This window comes from Erinaceus europaeus, chromosome X (assembly GCF_950295315.1).
Source record: "Erinaceus europaeus chromosome X, mEriEur2.1, whole genome shotgun sequence".
Taxonomy (NCBI): Eukaryota; Metazoa; Chordata; class Mammalia; order Eulipotyphla; family Erinaceidae; genus Erinaceus; species Erinaceus europaeus.
This window is the reverse complement of record NC_080185.1, coordinates 55,431,252-55,443,715: the sequence shown is the minus strand read 5'-3', so window position 1 is coordinate 55,443,715 and position 12,464 is coordinate 55,431,252. Positions and strand designations below refer to the sequence as shown.

The 12,464-nt window shown below is 44.8% G+C and overlaps 1 protein-coding gene across 9 annotated transcripts in view; it reads left to right on the top strand.

Annotated features, from left to right (window-relative positions):
- The first annotated feature begins 5,700 nt into the window (after window positions 1-5,700).
- LOC103120163 (NACHT, LRR and PYD domains-containing protein 12-like) overlaps window positions 5,701-12,464 on the top strand; it is a 62,150-nt gene continuing 55,386 nt past the window's right edge. For 2 of the 9 annotated variants that reach the window (XM_060183176.1, XM_060183173.1), the window contains exons 1-2: window positions 6,155-6,215; window positions 7,269-7,322. The gene's annotated coding sequence lies outside the window, so the exon portion shown is untranslated. Of the gene's footprint in view, window positions 5,965-6,082; window positions 6,216-7,268; window positions 7,323-12,464 lie in introns of those variants that run through there. The other 7 variants (XM_060183170.1, XM_060183171.1, XM_060183172.1 and 4 more) reach the window with 7 other exon arrangements.

The window sequence follows — 12,464 nt, the reverse complement described above, 5'->3', positions numbered from 1 at the left end:
AACAGAACAAAACAAAAAAAACACCGAACCTAGGAGACCGAGCAGTAGCATAGTGGGTTAAGTGCATAGGAAATGAAGCTCAAGGACCAACATAAGTATCCCGGTTCCAGCCTCCAACTCCTCACCTTTGTGAGGGGTTGCTTCACAAACAGTGAAGCAGTTCTGCAGGTGTCTTCCCCCTCTCTGTATTCCTCTTCTCTCTCGATTTCTCTGTCATACCCAACAACAACGACAGCAATAATAATAACACTAAACAATAAGGATAACAAAAGGGAAAAATAGCTTAGTCCAGGAGCAGTGGATTCGTAGTGCAGGCACTGAAACCCAGCGATATCCCTGGAGGCAAAAAAAGAAAAAAAATGACACCTAACCTAGGATAGGAGATAGCTCATCTGGTAGAGTGCACACTGTAGTTTGCTGGAGAACCTGGCTTCAAGGCCCCACCCACCATATGGGAACATTGTCACAGATGAAATTTGATAATCTGTGGGGTGGCACTGTGGTGTATCACATTCTTTTTGTGTGTCTCTCTTCCTCTCTGTCTCTCAACCTCTAAGGAAAAAAAGAAGTCCATTAGAAGCAGGGAGAAGTAGAATTGTGCAAGCACAGAGTCCCAGCAGTACCTATTGGCAAAAAGAAAAAAGGGGGAGTGGGCAAGAAAATATGGTAGTGCAATTGGTTGAGTACACATGTTACCAGGAGCAAGGACCAGCTTGAGGCCCCAGTCCCCCACCTGCAGGAGAGAAATTTCACACACTATAATGCGTGCATGCAGGTGTCTCTACCCCACTCTCTTACCTCCCCTCCCCCTGTCTCATTTTCTTTGGGTCCTATTAAATAAAAAAGAAGCAAAAAAAAAAAAAAAGGAAAAAAAGCCACTGGGAGCCATGTGGGCACTGAGGATACTGATAATCCTGGTGGCAATAAAGAATAAAGAAAGAAAGAAGAAAAGAAAAGAAAAGAAAAGAAAGGAAAAGAAAAGAAAAGAAAAGAAAAGAAAAGAAAAGAAAGAAGTTCTGGTCTATAGATGTATGGATGGAGACTCAGAGAAGGAGGATGAGGAGATTCCTTAGCGTTGAGTTTGTGTATCGGGCATACCTTGCCTTAATTGTGCCTCATAGACTCTGCTTTGGAGCTTCAGGCATGAAAGTCTTTTTACTTAACCACTATGTTCGCTCCCAGCCAAGTACATTGTTTTTTTTTTCTTTTAGTTGTAATGCTATGGAATACTTAATATATAATACAGTTTATCCATGGCTTTTGTATGCACAGGGAAAGCAAAAAGTGTGTGCCACTCCCCTTACTCTAAAAAGGTGCTGTGAGAACAAGCCAAGCCTCCAGAATCTCTGAGGTGTGCCTGCATTTCAGTCAGAGCTGTGAAGATTGAGAGGTGCAGGCCAAGTGAAAGAAAGCTAGCCAGTCAAGGGTGGTAGCTAGAGAAGTGACTAGAAACAGGTCTTACCAACAGCCTGCAGAAATTATTTCCCAAAGGCAAGAGAAATAAATACAAAATAGGTAAGAATTTGGAATATCAGAGGGATAGTGTCCTAGCTAGCTTGTGCAAAAGTTAAATACGGGTCTGTTATCTATATACGAGAATTGATTTTTTTGTTGTTGTTGTTCATTTGTTTTTGCAACAGGATGTTTGGGAAGGCTGGTTCCATAGGACATGCCAGGTCAGAGCAGAGGTGGAATGCTTGATGTTCTCCTATCTTGGAATGGGGTTGGTCCTAGAGTCTCAGTGAAACTGAGCTTGTAGGTGGGGGCAAGGTGGTCTATGTACTCTGAGGTTTGAATCTCAAGACTGTTAACTTTGACCTTTATCTAAACAAACTTTATGATTCAAGCCAATTGTATATAATCAGAGTATCATTTGGAGGACTCTACCTTATGACAACCAAATAATACAATATAGTTAGAAGTAAAGGGTGGAGGTAGGGACCATTTCAGAGAGACCTGGGAGACAGATTAGCTCCAAACATCAGTGGAAGCCCAGAGAGTTCTTTGCAGTTGTCTGATAACTGGAATGGAGGGGCCTTTGCCCTTGTGTGTGTGTCCTGGGTAGTCTTCACCAGAGAAGGATATACAAGTATGGAGTCTAGAACACCTCAAACCTGTCCAAAGTTGATACCTAAATTGACACCATATTTTAGAAGTGGGTTACCAGCTCTGCCTGCTAATTCTAATTTAGCCTGGACTTTTCACATTAGCAAGTTTTTTTTCTCCTTGTGCCAGGGAATGAACCCAGGATTTTTAGGTTGTATGATAACCCCGAGTTGCTTTACCAGCTTATTTTTTTCTTTCTTTCTTTCTTTCTTTCTTTCTTTCTTTCTTTCTTTCTTTCTTCCTTCCTTCCTTCCTTCCTTCCTTCCTTCCTTCCTTCCTTCCTTCCTTCCTTTCTTTCTTTCTTTCTTTCTTTCTTTCTTTCTTTTTCCCTCTAGGGTTATCATTGGGGCATAGTGCCAGCACTACAAATCCACTGCTCCTGGCGACCATTTTTTTCTCTTTTATTGAATAGGACAGATAGAAATCGGGAGGGGAGGAGAAGGGAGGAAATGGAGAAATAGAAGGGGGAAGAGAAATACAGACACCTGCATACCTGCTTCATCCCAAGTGAAGCAACCCTACCTTGCAGGTAGGGAGCTGGATCTCCAACTGTGATCCTTGTGCTTGGTACTATGTGCTCTTAACCTGATGTACCATGGCCCACCCCCCCACACACACAGATGAATTTTCAAGAAATTTTTAGGAAGGGGGTATATAGTATAATGGTTATTCAAAGACACTGTCATACCCAAGGCTCCAAAGTTCTAGGTTCAGCTGCCCGCACCACCATAAGCCAGAGCTGAGCAGTACTCTGGTAATAATAATAATAAATGAAATAAAAAGATTTTTTTCTTTATTGGGGAGTAAATGGTTTACAGATGGAGAGAGGAAGGGAAGGAAAGTGAAGGTGGGGGGGGCGGGTGGTGGCGCACCTGGTTGGACACATATTACAATGCACAAGGACTGGGATTCAAGCCCCTATCCCCCACCTGCAAGGGGAAAGCTTTGCAAGTGGTGAAACAGGGCTGCAGGTGTTTTTCTCTCTCCCTCTCTGTCTTCCTCTTCCCCCTCAATTTCTGGCTGTCTGTCCAATAAATAAAGATAATTAATTTTTTTAAAAAAGTGAAGGGAAGGAAGAGGGGGAGGAAGGGAGATACACTAAAGCACCACTGCACCATTTATGGAATTACCCTGGTGGTGTTTTTAGTGCTTTCCGGTGGTGCAAGGAATTGAAGCCAAGCCAGTGGGCTTGATATTACCAGACCTGAGGCATGGTAAGGCATAAGATATACCCTCTGGGGAGTCGAGTGGTGGCGCAGTGGGTTAAGCGCACATGTGGCTTGAAGCTAAAGGATCTGCTTAAGGATCTGGGTTGAGCCCCCAGATCCCCACCTGCAGGGGCGTCCCTTCACAGGTGGTGAAGCAGGTCTGTAGGTGTCTATCTTTTTCTCCCCCTCTCTGTCTTCCCCTCCTCACTCCATTTCTCTCTGTCCTATCTAATAACGACGACATCAATAACAACAATAATACTAACTACAACAACAATAAACAACAAGGGTAATAAAAGGGAAAATAAATAATAAAATAATTAAAAAAAAAGATTTACCCTCTGAGGCCTCCCTGGTAATTCTTTCCACCCTTTCGTGGAGGATCACATGCATTTTGCCAAGACACCGAGTAGCAGAAGTTCCCACCTTTAGCCTTGAGGGCTTATGTGAATAGTACCAGGTTTTCAGGGTGCCATAGTGGATCTGTTCTACAGAATCTAACAGGTACCTTCAGAAGCAGGACTGGGTGGGTGGGGGTAAAACAAAAGAAAGTAAAGTCAGGCCTGTTCAGGAAACTACTTATTTCCCTCCCTATTGCTGTCTGTCCTTGCATTCATGTCCTTTGTCAGTCTCTGAGGTTGGAGTGGAATGGGGGCATGGATTAAAGGAAAAATGGGATATACAATAAAGTCAGTTCTTGCAAGAATCAGTACCAAGGCCAGAGTATTGCAAATCTCAAGTCCTTTGCTCTGTGTAACTCAGTTTTCTAACTATGAATGGAACTGTAGGAGTAATTTCTGAGTTCCCTTCCAGTCTTCAAGTAGAAATTAGTGTTAAGTGCAAATTTAATGGGTGTGGTGGTAGGAGTTCCATTTATGCATGTATACGTATACCAAGAATGTGGGGTTATCAGGGAAAATCAAGGTGGATAGGCTCATTGCTTTTTAGGGTCTTTCATCAGATAATTCTCTGGAGTTACTGTACTTTTTTTTTTTTTACACACGCTCTGAGTCACTGGATGTTTCCCACTAATCTCCCCCAATTTCATTCATCACTAATATTTTTGAACTTTAAACTTTAGTCATTTTCTCCATGCTGCTTCACTCAGTAGTGTCCAAGACATAAATACTGCTCTCACTAGTTACACTTCACGCCAAATCTCAGGGCAGCTCTCTGACAGTCTTGCTGGTGCTCCGTGGCACAAATTGCCAAAGACACTCTGATTTTCCAGAGGCAGCATAGGTCATCTGATGTGACGCAATGTATGGGCGTCTTTTTCCCAGTCATAATCTTCTATCGCTCAGACTCCTGCAAATGCAACCCTGAGAAAAGAGAGAAGAGGGTCTTGGTAAGGCCAGTAGTCCAAGTTATTATTCATTCCTTCACTCAACAAATAATTCAATAAACTTTTATTTTATTTTTATTTTGCTCTAGGGTTATCGCTGGGGCTTGGTGCCTCTACCACAAACCCACTGCTCCTGGAGGCTATTTTTTTCCTTTTGTTGTCCTTGTTGTTTATCGTTGCTATTATTGTTGTTATTGCTGTCGTTGTTGGATAGGACAGAGAGAAATCAAGAGAAGGGAAGACGGGGGCGGGGGGGAAGAAAGACACCTGCAGACCTTCTTCACCACTTGTGAAGCGACCCCCACCCTTGCAGGTAAGGGGCCAGGAGCTGGAACCTGGATCCATAAGCCCGTCCTTGTGCTTTGTGCCATGTGCGCTTAACCCGCAGCGCTACTGCCTGCACCCCTCCATAAACCTTTTGTCAAACACTGGTTTAGTGGTAAGACCCATAGTGCTTGCCCTTAGGAGATTCATAAAGAACAATCTACTGAAGTGAGTCTCAACAAACATCTTTGTGATGATAGGAGATATCATAATTGTTCTTAACGCCCTGAGCACTGAGCATATGAAACGTAGTTATTTATTGAATTGCTCCAGCAACCCCCTAAGGTAAGGGCTATTTTCAGCTCAGTGGTAGAGGATGTTTTAATCTATCTGTTCACCCCCGCCCCAACTCCCCCTCCGCCCCCCTCCCCCGCTAGCAGCTGCCTTAGTGTCTTGTCTGACTACTGTTTGCTGGGGTCTTAGCTAAGGTTGGGTGGGGGCGTGACCTTAAGGCCCAGCAATGAGAAAACTACCCTGCTCAGTGTCTTCTGGACTCATGGTTGATCAGGACTCTGTAAGGCACTCTCAATAGAGACCACACCGTGCTTTTCTCATCTTCATCTTTGGAAACTCCCCTTTACCTCCCATCTCCCAAAGATCCCCGCCTTCTCCCGCCCCCCGTACCCCCCGCCTTTACTGGTCAGCCCCTCCCTCTGAGCCTCCTCCTCTGTGAGTCATTTCCCCTTCCCCGCCCCAAAGACCTTGGCTCTCTCTCTTCCCTCTGGCAGCAAGCGAAGGAAGCGCAAACTGACTGGGAGCCAGGTGAATGATTTTTCCCAGTGAGGACGAGAAACGCCCGCCCGCCGGCCACTCAACCACCCTCTCCCCTACCTTCCACCCCCTTGCCACCAACGATAGCCAGGAAACCAAGGGAGTTCCCTCAGCCTGAGCGTCAGGCTTCCCTGTCGTCTGCAGGCCCTGGTGACCCAGCGTGAGAAGTGCCACACCCCACCCGATATCTCCTAGGACGTGAGGACTAAAGTGGGGGCCCAGTGTGACGGGCCTGAGGGGCGGCCGCGGGTTGGGGCGGACTGAGCTCTAGGCGCACGTTGTCGGCGAGCTGTGGGGGGCGGGGAGAGGGGCGTCCTCGAAAGCGCAGGAGGGCGAGCAGAAACGGACGCGTGAGTTCAGAGATTTATGACCGTGTGTCTCGTCGTTTGGACGGGTTTGCAGTGGGTGCGTGGGGTTCCGTGCGTGCATGCGCGAGAGCCCACGTGCGTGCGTCTGTGGGGGTGCGTGCGTGTAAAGGGGGAGACGGGAGGACAGGAATGCGACTGACGCGGGGGTGGGGCTGGCACTGCGCGCTTGCGGGACGGTAAAGATGTTCTAAAAGCTCGGACTGGGATCCTGCAATCAACAACAGTTCACGGTTTTTGTTTTGTTTTGTTTGTGGGTGGGGTGGGTGCTCAGGGTGGGGGGAATAATGGCCCATGTGAAAATAAGAGTCGAACTCTTCATCGTCCCCTGCACCTCCCCCCACCCCCGCAAGACACTACCTCCAAAACAAAAAGCCACACGTTTTGCTTATCGTTATGGCGGGGTCCTGGGGTCCTTGGCACGTGTCCGTGTGCCCCACGTTCTGGCTTAAAGAGGAGGGAGGGTTCTTTGGGTCTTTTGATTCAGGGAGACGGAGACGGAGCAGGTGGCTGAGCGGGTGACCGGAGCTGGGGCTGGGCATGCCTTGGCCACTAGCCTTACGAGGTCCGTGGAACGCTGTATTCTTACCCTGAGGGTGGTGTAGAAAGATTTCATGGCCGGTGGCTCCCGCATAATGGTGCCTCCTGGTCGTCGCCCCCCCCTTCCCCAAAGGGCTGCCCTGCTTTGAACAAGCCCCTCCCCCAGTCCTCCTGGTCAGTTGCCTGCAGGTAGAATCACAGATTTATGTTGTTTTGCTTTTTCCCACTCCAAGGGTCTCAGCAGCCCCTGTGTGGTATTGCAGGGGGAGTTCATCTCTAAGGCTGAGACTATGTTGGATTCAGCACTAGAAGCAGACCAATGCATTTGAATTCCGATTCCATCTTTGAACCTTAGCTCTGTGAACACACCATTTCTTTCCCTTCATCTTCCTTTGCTCATTTGCCTCCTTTACACAGTATGACAATAAGTCACAAAAGTATTGGAGGACCACGACAATTTCCCAACAGTGAAAATATTTAATAAATGGTGGTATTCTTAGAAATGGGTCTTTGTACACGTGTGTCACTCCAGATCAGTTCAGGTGACATTTTTTTCCTGCTGAGAGTGTAAAAAAGATGCTAATTTTTTTTTTTTTTGGTTTCTTTTAGGCACACGTAGCTGTGCCATCCAGAAGGATCATCTGTAAAAACCACACATCAGAAGTAAGTGGAACTTATATATTTTTTAAGTTGATATCGAGAATGATTAGCTCTTAATCACCTCTCATCTGGATTGTCGCCTTGCTTCTTGCCTGTTGCTTCTCCTTCCTTCTCTGTGTTGTGAGAGTCATCTTTATCTCCTAGCACAAAACAACTAGTTCAGAGCATGGACTAGTTCAGAACATGAACACATCTTGTTCTTATTCAAGCTCGACCCAGCTCCACTACTTTCTTCCTGTGTGACTTTGTGCTAGCTATTTCATCTTCTTTAAAGAGTTATTTTCTGGGGAGCCCAAGGGGTGGCACAACCCGTGAAGCTCACACAAGGATCAGAGTTGGAGCACTCCCTTCTGCAGGGGTGAATCTTCATGAGCTGTGAAGCACTCTACCCCTGTTTTTCTGATGCCTCCCTCCACCCGCTGTTCTATTTTTCTCTATGTCTAGGAGAGAGAGACAGACAGACAATTACCACCAGGAGCAGTTGACTCTGTGCCGGCACTAAGCCTCAGAGATAATAGTGGTGGGGAAAAAAAGAATATTTTTAATTCTGGGTAGAGTGGAGGTGCACCTGGTTGAATGCATGTCTTACAGTGCAGGAGGACCCAGGTTCAAGCTCCTGGTACCTACCTGCAGGGGAGAAATTTCATAAGTGGTGCAGTAGGGCTGCAGGCGTCTGGCTCTTTATCTCTCGATCTTTACCATAATTGAAAACAGATAACATTTAAAAAGCTTAACTTAAAAAAAAATAACCTGATTCATCCATTAAAGTAAACATATTTTTAAATTCTTTTTTAAATTTCTTTATTTTCTCCTTTGTTGCCCCTGCTTTTTTTTTTATTGTTGTAGTTATTATTGTCGGATAGGACTGAGAAATGGAGAGAGGGGGGAGAGAAAGATAGACACCTACAGACCTGCTTCACCACCTGTGAAGGGACTCCCCTGCAGGTAGGGAGCCAGGGGCTCGAACCAGGATCCTCACGCTGGTCCTTGCACTTCGCGCCACGTGCGCTTAACCCGCTGTGTTATAGCCTGACTCCCAATTTTTTAGATTCTTTATTGGAGGATTCTTTTTTTTTTTTTGCATTTTTATTTATTTATTTATTTTTGGCTCCAGTGTTATTGCTGGGACTGAGTGCCTGTACTATGAATCCACGGCTCCTGGAGGCTATTTTATCCCTTTTTGTTGCCCTAGTTTTATCGTTGTTGTGGTTATTGTTGTTGGATAGGGCAGAGAGAAATGGAAAGAGGAGTGGGAGAGAAAGATACTTGCAGACCTGCTTCACCACTTGTGAATCGACCACCCTGCCGGTGGGGAGCCCGGACTGGAACCGGGATTCTTACCCAGGTCCTTGCGCTTCGCTCCTGCCTTGTGCGCTTAGCCCACTGCACCTACCGCCGAACTCTCGATTTTTAAAAATTGTTTATTGGGGATTAATTTTTTTTTGGTATTTTCATTTATTTATTTATTTGTTCATTTACTTATTTATTTATTTTTGCCTCCAGGGTTATTGTGCCTACACTATGAATCCATGGCTCCTGGAGGCTATTTTTTCCCTTTTTGTTGCCCTTGTTTTATCGTTGTTGTGGTTATTATTGTTGTCCTTGTTGTTGGATAGGACAGAGAGAAATGGAGAGAGTAGGGGAGGACAAAGGGGAAGAGAAAGATAGACATCTGCAGACCTGCTTCACTACTCGTGAAGTGTCCCCCTGCAGGTAGGGAGGGGGGGCTCCAACCAGGATTAATACGCCTGTGCTGCAAAGGGATGAATGTTTTACAGCCTAGAGTAAATACAATAGTTTGTACATGCATAACATTTCCCAGTTTTCCACATAACAATACAACCCCCACTAGGTTCTATATGAGGCACACATTTTACTCTGCATAAAGACTTTAGTTTGAGCCCCCACATGAAAGCGTCTGCATGGGGCAAATTTCAAGAGTAAGGAAGCTGTGTTCTAGTATCTCTGGTTCTTTTTTTTTTCTTTTTTTTCCCCTTTTCTTCCTCCCTCTGTCTTTCTCACTGAGTCCTCCAGGAGCGAGAGAATCTTGTGTGCATGAAACCCCAGAAAGGACCCTGGTGTCAATAGAATAATAGAAACTAAATAATTTCTTTCCTTGTTATTTTTTTTATTATTGTCACCAGAGTATCACTGGGTCAAGGTGCCAGCACTTCAAATCCATTGCTCCTGGTGGCCATTGCCTCCCTCCCTTTTTCCTCTCCCTCTCTCCTTTCCTTTTTAAAATTTCTTTTCTATTTTATTGGATAAGATAGAAGAACATTGAGAGAGGAGAGAGAAAGTTAGATACTTACAAGCCTGTTTCAAGGCTCCTGAATCATTCCTCCTGCTGGTGAGGAGCAGGGCTTGACCCCAGACCCTTGAGCATGTTAATGTGTATACTGAACTGGTTGCACCTTGGTGACCTTTTCCTTGTCTTTAAAAGGTGGTATTCACTTTTTAAAAAAAAAAAAAAGATTTATTTATGAGAAAGCTAGAGAGAGAGAGAATCAGACCATCACTCTAGCATGTGTGATGTTGGGGATGAAACTCTGGCTTGAGAGTTCCATACATACATACACATACACATACACATATACTTTTGTCTCCAGAGTTATCCCTAGGGCTCTGTGCCGTCACCAGTGGTGCTCCTGGAGGCCACGTTTCCCCGTGTTTTTGTTGTTGTTGTTGCCCTTGTTATTGTTGTTGGATAGGACAGAAATGGAGAGAGGAGGGGAAGACAGAGAGGGAAACAGAAAGACAGACACCCGCATACCTGCTTCACCACTTGTGAAGCGACCCCACTACAGGTGGGGAGCCAGAAGCTCCAACTGGGATCTTTACGAAGGTCCCTGCACTTCAAGCCAAGTGTGCTTAACTCGCTGCACTACCGCCTGGCCCCCCATCTAATTTTTTAATCTTTTAAAAATTTTATTAGGGAAATAAATATATTTGCCTACAGGGTTATTGCTGCATCGGTGCCTGTACTATGAATCCACTGCTCCTGCAGGCTATTCTTTTCCCCTTCTGTTGCCCTTGTTGTTTATCATTGTTGTTATTGCTGTAGTTGTTGGATAGGACAGAGAGAAATTGAGAGAGGAAGGGGGAGAGAAAGATAGACATCTGCAGACCAGCTTCACCACCATGAAGCGACCTCCTTTGCAAGTGGGAAGCCATGGGCTCTAACCAGGATACTTAAACCCCTCCTTGTGCTTCGGGCCATGTGCACTTAACATGTGCACTTAACATGCTTCACTACTGTCGGGCCCCCTAGGGAGATATTTTACAAGGCAGTTGCTTCAAGGGCATAAATTCACATCTCCAGTTAGTTAATGAGCCATCACGCCTCGTTCACCAAGAATATGCTATCACCCTCTGACACAGTACAGTGGCTCCCAACTCCATTTTCACTCCCACTTCTTTCCCCATTCCTAGTCTCAGATCTGCTGGTGTAGACCAAGGGTTAGTTCTTGTTTTTTTCCCCTTTCTTCTCCCTTGGTTTTGTAAATCCCATCTCTGAATGAGATCATTGGGTATTTGTTCTTTTTGCTTCTTTCAGTAAACATGATTCTTTCCAGTTCTATCTATGTTGTAGCAAAAGACAAAATCTCATCTTTTATTAATGGGTGTGTAATTTTCCACTGTGCATGCATACCGTATTTTACTTATTCATTCATCTCTGCTTGATCACTCTATTTGATTTCAAATCTCGGCTAATATTAGTAGTGCTGAGTATACGCGTAGACCTGTAACTGATTTCCTCTAATTTACTGGTATAGGTGAATGTCACCAATTTTGGGGTATTAAATTTCCAGACTGTCACTTTACTATATTAGCTTGCTCTTTCCCAAGATTTTTTTTTAAATTTGTGGCTCTCTATACGTACTATCAAGGCATCTGCAACTAACGTTAGATGTTACTTTCAGTTCGTACTCTATTCTAATCTCTTATTTATTCCCCTTGCCTAATTCTCTTCTCTCCCCTCCCTCCCTCCCTCTCCAGAGCACTGCTCAGATCTAGCTTATGATGGTGCATTTGGGGGGACGAAGAAGGCAGGAGTCCTGTCTTTTCTAATTGCTTCTCTACTGGACATACAGATTCATGTCCAGGTCGATTGACAGGTCAGTTCATACTCCTAGCCAGTGTCTTTCTTTGCCTACTAGGTAAGGGCTCTAAAGAGGTTACTAAGGGTCCAGGGCATGTTGGCAAGGTCATCTGGCCTGGGAGGTCAGGATGAAATTGTAGAATCATCTGTAATTTGGTGGTTGAAAGGCAGTAGGGTATTAAGCAGCACAAAATCTTTAATAAACATGAACTAAAAGAGGAGAAATAGAGAAGATGAGAATAGAGACCCTGGGGTGGAAAAAAAGCTAGTATGTTCACTTTACATATGTTCCTAGGGGCCCATGACTTTAGTAATCTCTATTTGAGCTTGATACCTAACATAGACTAGAAATAGTGTCTGGGAAAATGGTGTTAGAGTTGAGAATAGAACTTGAAAACTGGATTAGGGCAGAGAATATCTCCCAAGCTTGAAAATTTTATATAAATTCAATTAATTGTTAGCCACATTGACATGACTCCCTGGGGATCATGTATCTTCATATTTAGCACAGGAGTCTGTAAAACCTCTTGAGTCCCAGTCAGTTTGAGCTCACAGTCCATGGTCACGACTGGGAGACTTCTAGGCTATACTCATTTCAGGATCAATCCTCCTTGAGTGGCAGAATAGGATGACACAGTCCTTACCATAGCTAGTTTATAGTGAGGGTAAGATCCTGAAAAGGCCTACAAAAGGGCTTATGATATTCCTGATGGAAGTGACAAGTGATGATAGAGAGGGATCTGTTAGATCTGTTAGAGGTGTAGGTCCATAGTATCTATGGAAGAATTCATGGATTCCCTGATTAGGACCCTAGGTGATGAAGTGGCCTGGTATTGGCCAAAATGGCCATCATTAATTGAGCCAATCTCTTGCTCTTTTTCAGTGTTCATTATCCCTTCTTTGTCTGACAAACTTAGACGATCCTCCAGTTGTTAAAGCCTGAACTGCCATTTGTTGTATCTAGACCGGTATTTGGTTTACAGAATTTGGCATTAAGGTAGGGAGGAAATAGATCTAGGTTTTTAGTGTGGTCTAAGTTAACC